This window comes from Arachis stenosperma, chromosome 3 (genome assembly GCF_014773155.1).
Source record: "Arachis stenosperma cultivar V10309 chromosome 3, arast.V10309.gnm1.PFL2, whole genome shotgun sequence".
NCBI classification, from domain to species: domain Eukaryota; kingdom Viridiplantae; phylum Streptophyta; class Magnoliopsida; order Fabales; family Fabaceae; genus Arachis; species Arachis stenosperma.
The window spans coordinates 111,890,435-111,909,343 of record NC_080379.1 but is presented as its reverse complement, the minus strand read 5'-3'; the positions used below and the strand labels follow the sequence as shown (position 1 = coordinate 111,909,343).

General features: G+C 38.4%; 2 non-coding genes across 2 annotated transcripts; both read right to left on the bottom strand.

Annotated features, from left to right (window-relative positions):
- Nucleotides 1-9,218: 9,218 nt before the first annotated feature.
- LOC130972109 (small nucleolar RNA R71) lies at nt 9,219-9,322 on the bottom strand. The gene has a single exon (XR_009083307.1). It is a non-coding gene; the product is annotated as a small nucleolar RNA R71 (small nucleolar RNA).
- Nucleotides 9,323-14,419: 5,097 nt separating this feature from the next.
- LOC130971242 (small nucleolar RNA R71) lies at nt 14,420-14,523 on the bottom strand. The gene has a single exon (XR_009082472.1). It is a non-coding gene; the product is annotated as a small nucleolar RNA R71 (small nucleolar RNA).
- Nucleotides 14,524-18,909: the final 4,386 nt, after the last annotated feature.

Sequence of the window (18,909 nt, the reverse complement as noted above, 5' to 3'; positions counted from 1 at the left end):
TGAGTGGTCTAGAGATATCTGAGCTTTTTTCGTAAGCCCGTAGTAGAAGATGTCTAACTGCACCAATACTGAAAACATTTCAGAGGGGCATTTCCTTAGCACCTCTCTGTACCTCTCCCAGGCATTATAAAGGGATTCACGATCCTCTTGTCTAAAGCCTTGGATGTCCAGCCTCAGCTGTGTCATCTTTTTGGAGGGAAATATTGATTCAGGAATTTATCTGACAATTGTTTCCATGTTCTTATGCTAGCTTTAGGTTGGTTATTTAGCCACCTCTTAGCATGGTCTTTTACAGCAAATGGAAACAGCAATAATCTATAGACATCCTGATCCACTTCCTTATCACAAACTATGTCAGCAATTTGTAAGAACTGTGCCAGAAACTTAGTAGGTTCTTTCTGTGGAAGACTGGAATACTGTCAATTTTGTTGCACTATGATAATGAATTGAAGATTTAACTCAAAAGTGTTAGCTCTTGTGGGGGGTATACAGATACTACTCCCATATGAAGCAGTAGTGGGGTTAGCATATGACCCCAGAGTCCTTCTGGACTGTTCATTTCCACTTAGGTCCATGATGGAGTAAGGGAGATGATGTGGATAAAAATTTTATTTTATTATATAATAAAATGGAAATTAAAATAATAAAATAAAAAAAGAATTTGAAAATATTTTATGAGGATTTTCGAAAAAGAATGAAGAGAGAGAAAGTGGTTAACGGTTTTTGAAAAAATATATTATGAGCAATTAAAGGAAAAGATATTTTTTATTTAAAATTTGACACAAGATTTAATCAAAGAAAAATTATTTTCAAAAAGATTTTAGAAAGGAAGACTCAAAGGAGCAACTATTCCCAAGAACGTGACACATTCCACAAATGCAAGGATTAAACAGAGAAAAACTATTTTTTTTAAAAAGGTTTTAATTATTATATATTTTTTCAGATGACAAAAACACAAAGGACACCAAACTTAAAACATGCAACTAGACTCAATGAAAAACTAACAATTAATAAAGAAAAATAATATTTTTGAAAGGAATTTTTTTAAAAAAGAAATAATAAAAGATGCAATCCTGGTGACTCTAAACCAAAAAGATAAATTTGTTTTCCTAATCTAAGTAACAAGATAAACCGTCAGTTGTCCAAACTCGAACAATCCCTGGCAACGGCGCCAAAAACTTGGTGCATGAAATTGTAAATCACACTTTTCACAACTCGTACAACTAACCAGCAAGTGCACTGGGTTGTCCAAGTAATACCTTACGTGAGTAATGGTCGATCCCACGGAGATTGTCGCCTTGAAGTAAGCTATGGTTATCTTATTATTCTTAGTCAGGATATCAATAAGGGTTCTTAGTTTTAATTGCGAAAAATAAAAGAACATGAAATAATTACTTGTTATCCAGTAATGGAGAATGGGTTGGAGTTTTGGAGATGCTCTGTCTTCTAAATCTCTGCTTTCCTACTGTCTTCTTCTTCACGCACGCAAGGCTTCTTCCATGACCAGCTGTATGTTGGTGGATCACCGTTGTCAATGGCTACCATCCGTCCTTTTAGTGAAAATGGTCCATGTACATGCCTAATCATCTGTCGGTTCTCACTTGTGTTGGAATAGGATCCAGTGATCCTTTTGCGTCTGTCACTACGCCCAACGTTCGTGAGTTTGAAGCTCTTCACAATCATCTCATCCCAAATCCTACTTGAAATACCACAGACAAGGTTTAGACTTTCCGGATCTCAAGAAGACTACCAATTGATTCTAGCTTATACCACGAGGACTCTGGATTCACGGATTGAACGCTCCGTTGTCAAGAGAGGCAGTCAAACTCGTGAACAGGAACCCAAGAGATAAACACTCAATATAAGGTAGAACAGAAGTGGTTGTCAGGCACGCATTCATAGGTTGAGAATGGTGATGAGTGTCACAGATCATCACATTCATCATGTTTAAGTGCGAGTGAATATCTTAGAATAGAATCAAGTGTGATTGAATAGAAAATAGAAGTAACTATATTATTCCATAGAGACACAGCAGAGCTCCTCACCCCCAACCATGGAGTTTAGAGACTCATGCCATCAGAAATACAAATTCAGATGTAAAATGCCATGAGGCACAAAATAAATCTCTAAAAGTAGTTTTTATACTAAACTAGTAACCTAGGTTTACAGAAAATGAGTAAACTAAGATAGATAGTGCAGAAATCCACTTTCGAGGCCTACATGGTGTGTGTTTGGGCTGAGCAATGAAGCTTTCACGTGTAGAGGCTATTTCTGGCGTTTAACTCCAGTTTTTATGCCAGTTTGGGCGTTTAATTCAGCTTGTATCCTGTTTATGGCGTTTAACGCCAGAATAAGGTAGAAAGTTGGCGTTAAACGCCAGTTTGCGTCATCATAACGCCGGCAAAGTATGAACTATTATATATTGCTGGAAAGCGCTGGATATCTACTTTCCAACGCAATTGAGAGCGCATCAATTGGGCTTTTGTAGCTCCAGAAAATCCATTTAGAGTGCAGAGAGGTCAGAATCCAACAGCATCTGCAGTCCTTCTTCAGCCTCTGAATCAGATTTTTGCTCAGGTCCCTCAATTTCAGCCAGAAAATACCTGAAATTACAGAAAATACACAAACTCATAGTAAAGTCCAAAAATGTTATTTTTTCATAAAAACTAATAAAAATATACTGAAAAGTAGCTAGATCCTACTAAAAACTATATGAAAATACCCCCAAAAAGCGTATAAAATATCCGCTCATCAGAAAGTTAGCTAGGACTTGTGGATTAATAACAATTATGCTCACTTGACTTATCCTTCGATGTTAAGGGTTGACTTAGTGAGATTAATCCATCATAATTATTATAGTTGTGGTTATGGCAAGGAAGGGATTCCATAACTCATCCCAAGTCAAGGTTTCATTTATGTTTTGAATTATCTTTCCATCACTTTATAGCTTTACTTGTTTATATCAAGGTTCTAAAAACCGAACCGGTCATCGAATCGCTCTAGCTACTGGTTTACTGGTTTAGAGGTTCAACTGGTTCGACCGTAGTTGAACCGAAAAATTATTTTATAATAAAATAATAAATAAAATATAAATAAATAAAGTTGTTGTACTACATAGTGGTACTACATTTGTATCGGCCTTGTTGCCTTGTTGGTAGTAAAACATACATGAACTTCAAATCTCTCTGCATAGTGGTACTACATAGTTTTACATAATCATTTTGACTCTCATGCAATGAAATCCTAGACTAGGATGAGTTATTAATGAAGGTAAAATTGACACAAAGTGTGATGTACCTTCGATTTCTTTGATCTATTTTGTTTTTATTTTCTTAATCGAATGATTGTCTTAAACCAAATGGCCTGAACCCATGCTTGATGTGAAGTAAATAACTTCTTTCAAATGGACATAACCCTGGTAGTAATTTTAGTTGAAATTATGATCAACCTACCATAAAGAACAACAAAAAAAGCAATAACAAAACTGCTGACCAAAAATAAAAATACATATTAAGAACTGATTAATGAAAGTATAAAACCAAATATATGTTGATCCAACAAACTAAACCAAACAAAAAGGAGAAAAACTATAAAGAAAAAGATACAAACTAAACCAAAGAAAAAGGAGAGAGAACAAACAGTATATACACAAACACACGCTAATGGAGCACAGAAGTTGGTGAATTTCAAATTATTAAATTAATTACGTTGCAGTATAGTTCTTAACTCACCGAAAATCTGCCTATCAATTTAGAAATATGTCACAGAGAGTTTAAATTAAAAATTACTGGGAGTTTGAGTCCCAGGTCGTCTCCCAACGAGTTGCAGGAAAGTGTGCTATTTTATTAATAAGATGTTTCCAAAAAGGTTGAGTTAAGTAGATGGAAAATTAAATTGAGGAAATTTGAATAATATAAATAAAAGCCTTGACTGGGAGTTGATTAGTTGGAATCTCTATTATTGATGGAGTGATTTTAGGATTAATTTATAATTAATGGTTGTTCTATTTAGTTATTCTTTACTAGGTAAAGGAAAGTCAAACAAGTTGGAATGATAGATCTGTTCACGAGTTACAACCCACTTAGTTCAAAGGGATTGGTGTTAGTGACAAGATAGCAATCCAACAGTTAACCCAATTACAAATTCCCTTTCAATCCTTCCAACTCAAGAGTTCCTTTCAATCAACTCCCCATCAAGTGAGGGGAACTACTCGCTCATTGTAAATAATAAATCCATAACATATGAAAGGGAATTAAAAGAAGACATGATTATTGGAAGGTAAAATGGATTAAAATGAAAGAAATAATTCTTGTATTAAATAATCATAAAAGTATTCAAATGACAAAATTGAACAAAGCAAAGAACATGGAAGAAATAAACCAAGTTAAGAGAACGAACTAGAATGACGAAGTCTTGATGAGGAAATAACTCTTCTCAATGTTCCAATGCTAAGACCAATTGAAAATTAAATTCTAAAACCTAAAGAGAAAAACCTAGAGGAGGAGTGAAAACTAGATCTAAAAACTAAAAATTGTGTAGAATGAATGTTGTTTTTGTTTCTGCATATTCTCTGGCTCTAGTCTGCTGTTCCAGGCCAAAAACTGGGTCAAAATAGGGTCCAACATTGCCCCCAACGAATTCTGCAGATTATGCAGATCGCACATGTCACGCGATCGCGTCACCCATGCGGACGCGTCACTCGCGCTTTTCCATGCCACACGTTCGCGTCGTCCACGCTACCGCGTCGATTGAGCTTTTCCAATCCGTGCGGCCGCGCGATCCATGCGGCCGCGTCACTGCGATTTGCTCTCCTTCGTGCGGTCGCGTGAGCCATGCGACCGCGTCACTTCTTGCTGGTTATCTCCTCAAATTCTTGTGTTCCTTCCATTTTTCACTAGCTTCCTTTCCAATCTCTAACTCATTCATGCCCTGTAAAGTCTGAAACACCCAACACACATATCACGGCATCGAATGGGATAAAGGAGAATTAAAAGTACATAATTAAAGCCTTTAGAAAGCAATTTTCAAACATGTAATGAATTCAGGAAGGAAATCTAAATGCATGCTATTTTGATGAACAAGTGGGTAAGGATCATGATAAAACCACACAATTAAACACAATATAAACCATAAAATAGTGGTTTATCACACGCACAGATGATGAGCGGATAATTTATACACTGTTTGGCATTGTTTTTAGGTAGTTTTTAATAGGATATAGTTACTTTTAGGGATGTTTTCATTAGTTTTTATGCTAAATTCACATTTCTGGACTTTACTATGAGTTTGTGTGTTTTTCTGTGATTTCAGGTATTTTCTGGCTGAAATTGAGGGACTTGAGCAAAACTCTGATAAAAGGCTGACAAAGGACTGCTGATGCTGTTAGATTCTGACCTCTCTGTACTCGAAATGGATTTTCTGGAGCTACAAAACTCCAAATGGCATGCTCTTAATGGCGTTGGAAAGTAGACATCCAGAGCGTTCCTGCAATATATAATAGTCCATACTTTATTCCTGATTAGACGACGTAAACTGGCGCTCAACACCAGTTCTACGCTGCATTCTGGAGTCAAACGCTAGAAACACGTCACGAACCAGAGTTGAATGCCAAAAACACGTTACAACTTGGCGTTCAACTCCAAAAGAAGTCTCTGCACGTGTAAAGTTCAAGGTCAGCCCAAGCACACACAAAGTAGGCCCCGGAAGTGGATTTCTGCATTAATTACTTACTTATGTAAACCCTAGTAGCTAGTCTAGTATAAATAGGACATTTTACTATTGTATTAGACATCCTGGATTGTATTTTCGATCCTGTGATCACGTTTTGGGGGCTGGCCATTCGGCCATGCCTGAACCTTCATCACTCATGTATTTTCAACGGTGGAATTTCTACACACCATAGATTAAGGGTGTGGAGCTCTGCTGTACCTCGAGTTTTAATGCAATTACTACTATCTTTTATTCAAATTCAATCTTATTCCTGTTCTAAGATACTACTCGTACCTCAACTTGATGGATGTGATGATCCGTGACACTCATCATCATCCGTCCCTATGAATGCATGCCTGACAACCACTTCTGTTCTACAAGCGAAAGCTAGAGTGTGTATCTCTTGGATTCCTGATGCACGACTCATGGTTGCCCTCGCCTGACAACCGAGCCTTCCATTCCGTGAGATCAGAGTCTTCGTGGTATAAGCTAGAATTGATGGCGGCATTCATGTGAATTCGGAAAGTCTAAACCTTTTCTGTGGTATTCCGAGTAGGATTCCGGGATTGAATGACTGTGACGAGCTTCAAACTCGCAATTGTTAGGCATGATGACAAACGCAAAAGAATCAAGGGATTCTATTCCGACATGATCGAGAACCGACAGATGATTAGCCGTGCCGTGACAGAGCATTAGGACCTTTTTCACTGAGAGGATGGGATGTAGCCATTGACAACGGTGATGCCCTACATACAGCTTGCCATGGAAAGGAGTAAGAAGGATTGGATGAAGACAGTAGGAAAGCAAAGATTCAGAAGGAGCACAGCATCTTCATACGCCTATCTGAAATTCTCATCGATGATCTACATAAGTATTTCTATCTTTATTTTGAGTTTATTTATTTTTATTATTTGAAAACTCCATAACCTTTTATTATCTGCCTGACTGAGATTTACAAGATGACCAAAGCTTGCTTCATACCAACAATCTCTGTGGGATCGACCCTTACTCACGTAAGGTTTATTATTTGGATGACTCAGTGCACTTGCTGGTTAGTTGTGCGAGGTTGTGAAGAAAGTGCTGAGTTAGTTAATGCGCACGCCAAGTTGAATGCCATTATTAGAGATCACAATTTCGTGCACCAAGTTTTTGGCGCCGTTGCTGGGGATTATTCGAGTTTGAACAACTGACGGTTCATCTTGTTGCTCAGATTAGGTAATTTTCTTTTTGTTTTACTTTCAAAAAAAATTTCAAAAAAAAATTATCCCTATTTTCGAAAAAAAAATATTTTGATTAAAAATAAATTATTCTATGGCTTCAGAATTTTTAAGAATGGATTCTAGAGTTTCATGAAGCATGTTGAATCCTAGCTGGCTGTAAAGCCATATCCAAATTCTTTTGGAATGAGACTTCAACTAATCACCTCAATGCATGTAATGCCATCTTAAAGCTGGCTGGCTATTAAGCCATGTCCAACCCTTGGATAGGAGCTTTAGGCTAACATAGAAAGATTCCTGGAATTCTTCTTAAAAATTTTGAATTTCTTATTTTCTTTTTCCTATATGTTTTTCGAAAAATATAAAATAAAATCCAAAAAAATAATAATATCAAAAAAAAATTTGTGTTTCTTGTTTGAGTCTTGAGTCAATTTTTAAGTTTGGTGTCAATTGCATATTCATCTTGTTCTTGTATTTTTCGAAAATTCACGCATTCATAGTGTTCTTCATGATCTTCAAGTTGTTCATGGTAAGTCTTCTTGTTTGATCTTTAAATTTTCTTGTTTTGTGTTGTATGATGTTTTTCATGTGCATTTTTGCATTCATGGTGTCTCAACATGAAAGATTTCTAAGTTTGGTGTCTTGCATGCTTTCTTTGCATCAAAAATTTTTCAAAAATATGTTCTTGATGTTCATCATGATCTTCAAAGTGTTCTTGGTGTTCATCTTGACATTCATAGTGTTCTTGCATGCATCATTGGTTTTGATCCGAAATTTTCATGTTTTGGGTCATATTTGTGTTTTTCTCTCTCATCATTAAAAATTCAAAAATCAAAAAAATATCTTTTCCTTAATTCTCTCAAAATTTCTAAAATTTGGGTTGACTCAGTCAAAAAAATTTTAAAATTAGTTGTTTCTTGTAAGTCAAGTCAAATTTTCAAATTTTAAAAATCTTATCTTTTCAAAACTTTTTCAAAAATTAAATCTTTTTCATTTTCCTTATTAATTTACAAAAATCTTTTAAAATATTGTTCAAAAATCTTTTTCCTAGTTTTATCTTTATTTTCGAAAATTATGCTAACAATTAATATGATTGATTCAAAAATTTGAAGTTTGTTACTTTCTTGTTAAGAAATGTCCAATCTTTAAATTCTAGAATTATATCTTTTAGTTTCTTGTTAGTCAAGTAATTAATTTTAATTTTAAAAATTAAATCTTTTCCAACCATATCTTTTTAATCATATCTTTTTATCATATCTTTTTCAAAATTTTATCTTTTCTTTCAAAAATTTGATTTCAAAATATCTTCTTATCTTCTTATCTTTTCAAAATTGACTTTCAAATCTTTTTCAACTAACTATTTGACTTTTTGTTTATTTCTTATCTTTTTCAAAACCACCTAACAACTTCTCTCTCTAATTTTCGAAAATACCTCCCTCTTTTTCAAAAATTCTTTTTAATTAATTAATTGTTTTAAATTTTAATTTTAATTTTATTTCTTATCTTAATTTTTGAAAATCATTAACTCCTTTTCAAAATTATTTTCGAAAACTTCTGTCTCTCATCTTATTCTATTTATTTATTCATTTACTAACACTTCTCTTCATCTCAAATCACTGCCCCTATCCTCACCCTTGTGTTTGGATTATTCATTCTTCTTCACTCTTATTCCCCTTCCTCTTCTACTAACATAAAGGAATCTCTATACTGTGACATAGAGGATTCCTCTGCTTTTTCTATTCTCTTCTCTTTCATATTAGCAGGAATAAGGAAAAAGGCATTCTTGTTGAAGCTGACCCTGAACCTGAAAGGACTCTGAAGAGGAAACTAAGAGAAGCTAAATTACAACAATCCAGAGACAACCTTGCTGAAATTTTCGAACAAGAAAAGGAGATGGCAGCCGAACCCAACAACAATAATGCAAGAAGGATGCTTGGTAATTATACTGCACCTATGTCCAAGTTTGATGGAAGAAGCATCTCAATTCCTGCCATTGGAGCAAACAATTTTGAGCTGAAACCTCAATTAATTGCTCTAATGCAACAGAACTGCAAGTTTCATGGACTTCCATCAGAAGATCCCTACCAATTCTTGACTGAGTTCTTGTAGATCTGTGAGACTGTTAAGACTAATGGAGTAGATCCTGAAGTCTACAGGCTCATGCTTTTCCCTTTTGCTGTAAGAGACAGAGCTAGAACATGGTTGGACTCTCAACCTAAAGATAGCTTGGACTCCTGGGATAAGCTGGTCACGGCCTTCTTGGCTAAGTTCTTTCCTCATCAAAAGTTGAGCAAGCTTAGAGTGGATGTTCAGACCTTCAAACAAAAAGATGGTGAATCCCTCTATGAAGCTTAGGAAAGATACAAGCAGATGACCAAAAGATGTCCTTCTGACATGTTTTCAGAATGGACCATGATAGATATATTCTATTATGGTCTATCTGAGTTCTCTAAGATGTCATTGGACCATTTTGCAGGTGGATCTATTCACCTAAAGAAAGCGCCTGCAGAGGCTCAAGAACTTATTGACATGGTTGCAAATAACCAGTTCATGTGCACTTCTGAGAGGAATTCCGTGAATAATGGGATGCCTCAGAGGAAGGGAGTTCTTGAAATTGATGCTCTGAATGCCATATTGGCTCAGACCAAAATGTTGAATCTGTAAGTCAACATGATTTCTCAAAGTCTGAATGGATGGCAAAATGCATCCAACAGTACTAAAGAGGCATCTTCTGAAGAAGAAGCTTATGATCCTGAAAACCCTGCAATGGCAGAGGTAAATTACATGGGTGAACCTTATGGAAACACCTATAATTCTTCCTGGAGAAATCATCCAAATTTCTCATGGAAGGATCAACAAAAGCCTCAACAAGGCTTTAATAATAGTGGAGGAAACAGGTTTAGCAATAGCAAGCCTTTTCCATAATCTTCTCAGCAACAGACAGAGAATTCTGAGCAGAGCACCTCTAACTTAGCAAACTTAGTCTCTGATCTGTCTAAGGCCACTTTAAGTTTCATGAGTGAAACAAGGTCCTCCATTAGAAATCTGGAGGCACAAGTGGGCCAACTGAGTAAGAAAATCACTGAAACTCCTCTTAGTACTCTTCCAAGCAATACTGAAGAGAATCCAAAAAGAGAGTGCAAGGCCATTGATATAATCAACATGGACGAACCTAGAGAGGAAGGAGAGGATGTGAATCCCAATGAGGAAGACCTCATGGGACGTCTCTCAAGCAAGAAGGAGTTCCCTATTGAGGACCCAAGGGAATCTGAGGCTCATATAGAGACCATAGAGATCCCATTAAACCTCCTTCTGCCATTCATGAGCTCTGAAGACTATTCTTCCTCTGAAGAGGATGAAGATGTAAGTGGAGAGCAAGTTGCTCAATATCTAGGAGCTATCATGAAGCTGAATGCCAAGTTATTTGGTAATGAGACTTGGGAAGGTGAACCTCCCTTGCTCATTAGTGAACTAGATACATGGGTTCAGCAAACTTTACCTCAAAAGAGACAAGATCCTGGCAAATTCGTAATACCCTGCACCATAGGCACCATGATCTTTGAAAAAGCTCTGTGTGACCTGGGGTCAGGTATAAATCATATGCCACTCTCTGTAATGGAGAAGCTGGGGATTTAAAACCTGCCATATTCTCATTACAAATGGCAGACAACTCAGTAAGACAAGCTTATGAATTAGTAGAGGACGTGTTAGTAAAGGTTAAAGGCCTTTACATCCCTACTCATTTCATAATCTTAGACACTAGGAAGGAGGAGGATGAATGCATCATCCTTGGAAGACCCTTCCTAGCCACAGCAGGAGCTGTGATTGATGTTGACTGATGAGCGGATAATTTGTACCCTTTTTGGCATTGTTTTTAGTATGTTTTTAGTATCTTTTAGTAAGTTTTTATTATATTTTTATTAGTTTTTAGTTAAAATTCACTTTTCTGGACTTTACTATGAGTTTGTGTGTTTTTCTGTGATTTCAGGTATTTTCTGGCTGAAATTGAGGGACCTGAGCAAAAATCTGATCCAGAGACTGAAAAGGACTGCAGATGTTGTTGGATTCTGACCTCCCTGCACTCGAAGTGGATTTTCTGGAGCTACAGAAGCCTAATTGGCGCGCTCTCAACGGCGTTGGAAAGTAGACATCCTGGGCTTTCCAGCAATATATGATAGTCCATACTTTGCCCAAGATTTGATGGCCCAAACCGGCGTTCAAAGTCACCTACAGAAATTCCAGCGTTAAACGCCGGAACTGGCACCTAAATGGGAGTTAAACGCCCAAACTGGCATAAAAGCTGGCGTTTAACTCCAAGAAGAGTCTCTACACGAAATTTCCTCATTGCTCAGCCCAAGCACACACCAAGTGGGCCCGGAAGTGGATTTTTATGTCATTTACTCATCTTTGTAAACCTTAGGCTACTAGTTTTCTATAAGTAGGACCTTTTGCTATTGTATTTTCATCTAGAAATCTTTGGATTATTTTAGATCCTTTGATCATCTTGGGACATCTAGTTCTTAGATCATTGGGAGGCTGGCCTCACGGCCATGCCTAGACCTTGTTCTTATGTATTTTCAACGGTGGAGTTTCTACACACCATAGATTAAGGTGTGGAGCTCTGCTGTACCTCGAGTATTAATGCAATTACTATTGTTCTTCTATTCAATTCCGCTTGTTCTTTGTCCAAGATATCACTTGTTCTTCAACTTGATGAATGTGATGATCCGTGACACTCATCATCATTCTCACCTATGAACAAGGTGACTGACAACCACTTTTGTTCTACAAGCAACCAAGGCTCTAGTGAATATCTCTTGGATTCCTGATACACGATGCATGGTTGATCGCCTGACAACCGAGTGCTCGCCTGACAACCGAGCCAGCCATTCCGTGAGATCAGAGTCTTCGTGGTATATGCAAGAACTGATGGCGGCATTCAAGAGAATCCGGAAGGTCTAACCTTGTCTGTGGTATTCTGAGTAGGATTCAATGATTGAATGACTGTGACGTGCTTCAAACTCCTAGCAGGCGGGGCGTTAGTGACAGACGCAAAAGAATCAATGGATTCTATTCCGGCCTGACCGAGAACCGACAGCTGATTAGCCATATGCTGTGACAGAGCATAGGAACATTTTCACTGAGAGGATGGGAGGTAGCCACTGACAACGGTGAAACCCTACATGAGCTTGCCATGGAAAAGAGTAAGAAGGATTGGATAAAGACAGTAGGAAAGCAGAGAGACGGAAGGGAAGGCATCTTCATACGCTTATCTGAAGTTCCTACCAATGAATTACATAAGTACCTCTATCTTTATCTTTATGCTTTATTCGTATATCACTATACCCATTTGAGTCTGCCTGACTAAGATTTACAAGGTGACCATAGCTTGCTTCATACCAACAATCTCTGTGGGATCGACCCTTACTCGCGTAAGGTTTATTACTTGGACGACCCAATGCACTTGCTGGTTAGTTGTGCGAAGTTGTGTAATGCCATGGGATTGAACACCAAGTTTTTGGCGCCGTTGCCGGGGATTGTTTGTGTATGGACAACTGACGGTTCATCTTGTTGCTTAGATTAGGTATTTTTTCTTCAGAGTCCTTAAGAATGAATTCTAGTGTTTCATGATGATCTGTTGAAGTCTGGCTGGCTAAGAAGCCATGTCTAATCTTATTGGACCGAGGTTTCAACTAATCATCACAATAGCTTGTTGATTCCTATCAACCTTGCTATTGGAGCAATGATCTGCTAAGGCTTGGCTGGCCATTGGCCATGTCTAGTGTTTTGGACCGAAGCTTTCTTTGAAAGCTTGGCTGGCTGTGAAGCCATGTCTAATTCCTGGACCGGAGTCTTAGACTAACATTGCAATGATTCCTGGAATCCAAATTGAGAATTCTGAAACTTTTATTTTCTATTTCCATATAATTTTCGAAAAAACACAAAAAAATTTTCAAAATCATAAAAACCAAAAATATTTTATGTTTCTTGTTTGAGTCTAATGTTTAATTTTAAGTTTGGTGTCTTGCATGTATTGTTTATTTGATCTTGGTTCTATTTTCAAGTCAATAGTACAGGGAACTGAAGATTCAGAACATGCAGCAGAGGAATTACACAGAAAAAGCTGGGCGTTCAAAATGCCCAGTGAAGAAGGACAGACTGGCGTTTAAACGCCAGCCAGGGTACCTGGTTGGGCGTTTAACGCCCAAAAAGGTAGCATTTTGGGCGTTAAACGCCAGAATGGATACCATTCTGGGCGTTTAACGCCAGGATGGCACAAGGGGGAGGATTTTGTTTTCAAATCAATTTTCTTTCAAGTTTTCAAAGTTTTTCAAAATCAAATCTTTTTCAAATCATATCTTTTCAATCAAATGTTTTCAAAATCAATTTCTTTCCTTTTTCAAAGATACTTGCTAACAATTAATGATTTGATTGAACATTTCAAGTATGTTGCCTTTTCTGTTGAGAGAGGTTTAATGTTTGAATCATATCTTTTCTTGATAGCCAAGTTATTAATTTTTAAAATCAAATCTTTTTAAAATTGTTTTCAAATCATATCTTTTCAATCACATTTTTTAAACCAATCATATCTTCTTAACCTCATCTTTTTCAAAATAGTTTTCAATCAAATCTTTTTGACTTCTAATTTCAAAATCTTTTTCAAAAATCACTTGATTCCTTTTCCACTGTGAGTTTTCGAAAATTATCAATCAATTTTTCAAAATGATTTTAAAAACTTTTTAATTAATTTTCGAAAATTCTCTTCCCCTCTTCCCACATCCTTCTATTTATGGAGTACCACTCCTTCTCAATGCACAATTCGAACTCTATCTGATTAAGTTCGAATTCTTCTACCTCTTTCTTGTATTTTTCTGTTCTTCTGACACCTCAAGGAATCTCTATACTGTGACATAGAAGATTCCACATTTTCTTGTTCTCTTCTCTTTCATATGAGCAGGAGCAGAGACAAATGCATTCTTGTTGAAGCTGACCCTGAACCTGAGAGGACCTTGAAGCGAAAGCTAAGAGAAGCCAAAGCACAACTCTCTTTAGAGGACCTGACCGAATTCTTCAAGGAAGAAGAACACATGGCAGCCGAAAACAACAACAATGCCAACAATGCAAGGAAGGTGCTGGGTGACTTTACTGCACCTACTCCCGACTTCTATGGGAGAAGCATCTCTATCCCTGCCATTGGAGCAAACAACTTTGAGCTTAAGCCTCAATTAGTTTCTCTAATGCAACAGAATTGCAAGTTTCATGGACTTCCACTGGAAGATCCTCATCAGTTTTTAGCTGAATTCTTGCAAATCTGTGACACTGTCAAGACTAATGAGGTAGACCCTGAGGTCTACAGACTTATGCTATTCCCTTTTGCTGTAAGAGACAGAGCTAGGACATGGTTGGACTCACAACCTAAAGAAAGCCTGGACTCATGGGAAAAGCTAGTCAATGCCTTCTTGGCAAAGTTCTTTCCACCTCAAAAATTGAGTAAGCTTAGAGTGGAAGTCCAAACCTTCAGACAGAAGGATGGAGAATCCCTCTATGAAGCTTGGGAAAGATACAAACAATTGATCAGAAAATGTCCATCTGACATGCTTTCTGAATGGAGCATCATAGGTATTTTCTATGATGGTCTCTCTGAACTATCCAAGATGTCTTTGGATAGCTCTGCTGGAGGACCTCTTCATTTGAAGAAAACGCCTACAGAAGCTCAAGAGCTAATTGAAATGGTTGCAAATAACCAATTCATGTACACTTCTGAAAGGAATCCTGTGAACAATGGGACAAATCAGAAGAAAGGAGTTCTTGAGATTGATGCTCTGAATGCCATTTTGGCTCAGAACAAGATATTGACTCAACAAGTCAATTTGATTTCTCAAAGTCTGTCTGGAATGCAAAGTGCACCAAGCAGTACTAAGGATGCTTCATCTGAGGAAGAAGCCTATGATCCTGAGAACCCTTCAATGGAAGAGGTGAATTACCTAGGAGAACCCTATGGAAACACCTATAATTCTTCATGGAGAAATCATCCAAATTTCTCATGGAAGAATCAAGAAAGACCTCAACAAGGTTTTAACAACAATAATGGTGGAAGAAACAGGTTTAGCAATGGCAAGCCTTTTCCATCATCTTCTCAGCAACAGACAGAGAATTCTAAACAGAATCCCTCTGACTTAGCAACTATGGTCTCTGATCTAATCAAAACCACTCAAAGTTTCATGACTGAAACACGGTCCTCCATTAGGAATTTGGAGGCACAAGTGGGACAGCTGAGCAAGAAAGTTACTGAACTCCCTCCTAGTACTCTCCCAAGCAATACAGAAGAAAATTCAAAAGGAGAGTGCAAGGCCATCAACATGGCCGAATTTGGAGAGGAAGGAGAGGAAGTGAACGCCACTGAGGAAGACCTCAGTGGGCGTGCACTAGCCTCCAATGAGTTCCCCAATGAGGAACCATGGGAATCTGAGGCTCAAAATGAGACCATAGAGATTCCATTGGACTTACTTCTGCCTTTCATGAGCTCTGATGAGTATTCTTCCTCTGAAGAGGATGAGTATGTCACTGAAGAGCAAGTTGCTAAATACCTTGGAGCAATCATGAAACTAAATGACAAGTTATTTGGAAATGAGACTTGGGAGAATGAACCTCCTTTGCTCACCAAAGAACTGGATGACTTGTCTAGGCAGAAATTACCTCAAAAGAGACAAGATCCTGGGAAGTTTTCAATACCTTGTACCATAGGCACCATGACCTTCAAGAAGGCTCTGTGTGACTTAGGGTCAAGTGTAAACCTCATGCCTCTCTCTGTAATGGAGAAGCTAGGGATCTTTGAGGTGCAAGCTGCAAGAATCTCATTAGAGATGGCAGACAACTCAAGAAAACAAGCTCATGGACTTGTAGAGGATGTATTGGTAAAAGTTGAAGACCATTACATCCCTACTGATTTCATAGTCCTAGAGACTGGGAAGTGCATGGATGAATCCATCATCCTTGGCAGACCCTTCCTAGCCACAGCAAAGGCTGTGATTGATGTTGATGGAGGTGAACTGATCATTCAAGTGAATGAAGAATCCTTTGTGTTTAAGGCTCAAGGATATCCCTCTGTCACCATGGAGAGGAAGCATGAAGAGCTTCTCTCAAATCAGAGTCAAACAGAGCCCCCACAGTCAAACTCTAAGTTTGGTGTTGGGAGGCCACAACCAAACTCTAAGTTTGGTGTTGAACCCCCACATTCAAACTCTAAGTTTGGTGTTGGGAGGTTCCAACATTGCTCTGATCATCTGTGAGGCTCCATGAGAGCCCTCTGTCAAGCTACTGACATTAAAGAAGCGCTTGTTGGGAGGCAACCCAATGATTATATTTTATCTATTTCTCTTTGTTATTTTATGTTTTTTGTAGGTTGATGATCATAAGAAGTCACAAAATCAATTGAAAAAGCAAAAACAGAATGAAAAACAGGAAGAAAATAGCACACCCTGGAGGAAGAACTCACTGGCGTTTAAACGCCAGTGAGGCTAGCAGTTGGGCGTTTAACGCCCAGTCTGGCACCATTCTGGGCGTTTAACGCCAGAAAGGGGCACCAGACTGGCGTTAAACGCCAGAAAAGGGCAAGAACCTGGCGTTAAACGCCAGGAATGGGCACCAGCCCGGCGTTTAACGCCAGAAATGGCTCAAAACGTGATTTTGAATGCCATTTGGTGCAGGGATGACTTTTCCTTGACACCACAGGATCTGTGGACCCCACAGGACCCCCACCAACCCCACCACCACCCTCTCTCTTCTTCACCCATTCACCAATCACCTCAATACCTCTTCCCCAAAAACCCTTCACCTATCAAATCCCATCTTTCTCTTCACCACTCCCATCCATCCTTCATAAAACCCCACCAACCTCACCCTTCAAATTCAAACCACTTTCCCTCCCAAACCCACCCATAATGACCGAACCCCATCTCCCTCCTCTCCTATATAAACCCTTCTTCACCCCTTCATTTTCACACAACCTAAAACCCCACTTCTCCCCCTCTTTGGCCGAATACATAAGCCCCTCCCTTCTTCCTCATTTCTTCTTCTTCTACTCTCTTCTTTCTTCTTTTGCTCGAGGACGAGCAAATCTTTTAAGTTTGGTGTGGTAAAAGCATTGCTTTTTGTTTTTCCATAACCATTTATGGCATCCAAGGCCGGAGAAACCTCTAGAAAGAGGAAAGGGAAGGCAAAAGCTTCTACCTTCGAGCCATGGGAGATGGATAGATTCATCTCAAGGGTGCATCAAGACCACTTCTATGAAGTTGTGACCTTGAAGAAGGTGATCCCCGAGGTCCCTTTTTCACTCAAAAAGGGTGAATATCCGGAGATCCGGCATGAGATCCGAAGAAGAGGTTGGGAAGTGCTTACCAACCCCATTCAACAAGTCGGGATCTTAATGGTTCAAGAGTTCTATGCCAATGCATGGATCACCAAGAACCATGATCAAAGTGTGAACCCGGATCCAAAGAATTATCTTACTATGGTTCGGGGGAAATACTTGGATTTTAGTCCGGAAAGTGTGAGGTTGGCATTCAATTTGCCCATGATGCAAGGAGATGAACATCCTTACACTAGAAGGGTCAACTTTGATCAAAGGTTGGACCAAGTCCTCACAGTCATATGTGAAGAGGGCGCACAATGGAAGAGAGATTCAAGAGGCAAGCCGGTTCAATTGAGAAGGCATGACCTCAAACCCGTCGCTAGAGGATGGTTGGAGTTCATCCAACGCTCAATCATTCCCACTAGCAACCGGTCCGAAGTTACTCTAGACCGGGCCATCATGATTCATAGCATCATGATTGGAGAAGAAGTGGAAGTTCATGAGGTTATAGCCCAAGAACTCTATAAGGTGGCGGACAAGTCCTCTACCTTAGCAAGGTTAGCCTTTCCTCATCTCATTTGTCACCTCTGTTATTCAGTTGGAGTTGACATAGAGGGAGACACCCCCATTGATGAGGATAAGCCCATCACTAAGAAAAGGATGGAGCACACAAGAGACCCCTCTCATCATGAGATCCCTGAGATGCCTCAAGGGATGCACTTTCCTCCACAAAACTATTGGGAGCAACTAAACACCTCCCTAGGAGAATTGAGTTCCAACATGGGACAACTAAGGGTGGAGCATCAAGAACACTCCATCATCCTCCATGAAATTAGAGAAGATCAAAGAATCATGAGAGAGGAGCAACAAAGACAAGGAAAAGACATTGAGGAGCTCAAGCACTCCATAGGATCTTCAAGAGGAAGAAAGAGCCGCCATCACTAAGGTGGACCCGTTCCTTAATTTCCTTGTTCTTTATTTTCTGTTTTTCGAATTTTAGTGCTTATGTTTGTCTATGTTTGTGTCTTGTGATCATTAGTGTCTTAGTATCTATGCCTTAAAGTTATGAATGTCCTATGAATCCATCACCTTTCTTAAAAATTGTTCTTAATTGAAAAAGAAAAAGAATTGCATGAATTTTGAATTTTATAGCAGTTTAATTATTTTGATGTGGTGGCATTACTTTTGTCTTCTGAATGTATGCTTAAACAGTGCATATGTCTTTTGAATTTGTGGTTCATGAATGTTGGCTCTTGAAAGAATGATGAAAAAGGAGACATGTTACTGAGGATCTGAAAAATCATAAAAATGATTCTTGAAGCAGAAAAAGCAGTGAATACAAAAAAAAAAAGAGGCGAAAAAAAAAAGAAAAAATTCGAAAAAAAAAGAGAGAAAAAGAGAGAAAGAAAGAAATAAAGTTGTGATCCAAGGCAATAAGAGTGTGCTTAAGAACCCTGGACACCTCTAATTGGGGACTCTAGCAAAGCTGAGTCACAATCTGAAAAGGTTCACCCAATTATGTGTCTGTGGCATGTATGTATCCGGTGGTAATACTGGAAGACAGAGTGCTTTGGGCCACGGCCAAGACTCAAAAAGTAGCTGTGTTCAAGAATCATCATACTTAACTAGGAG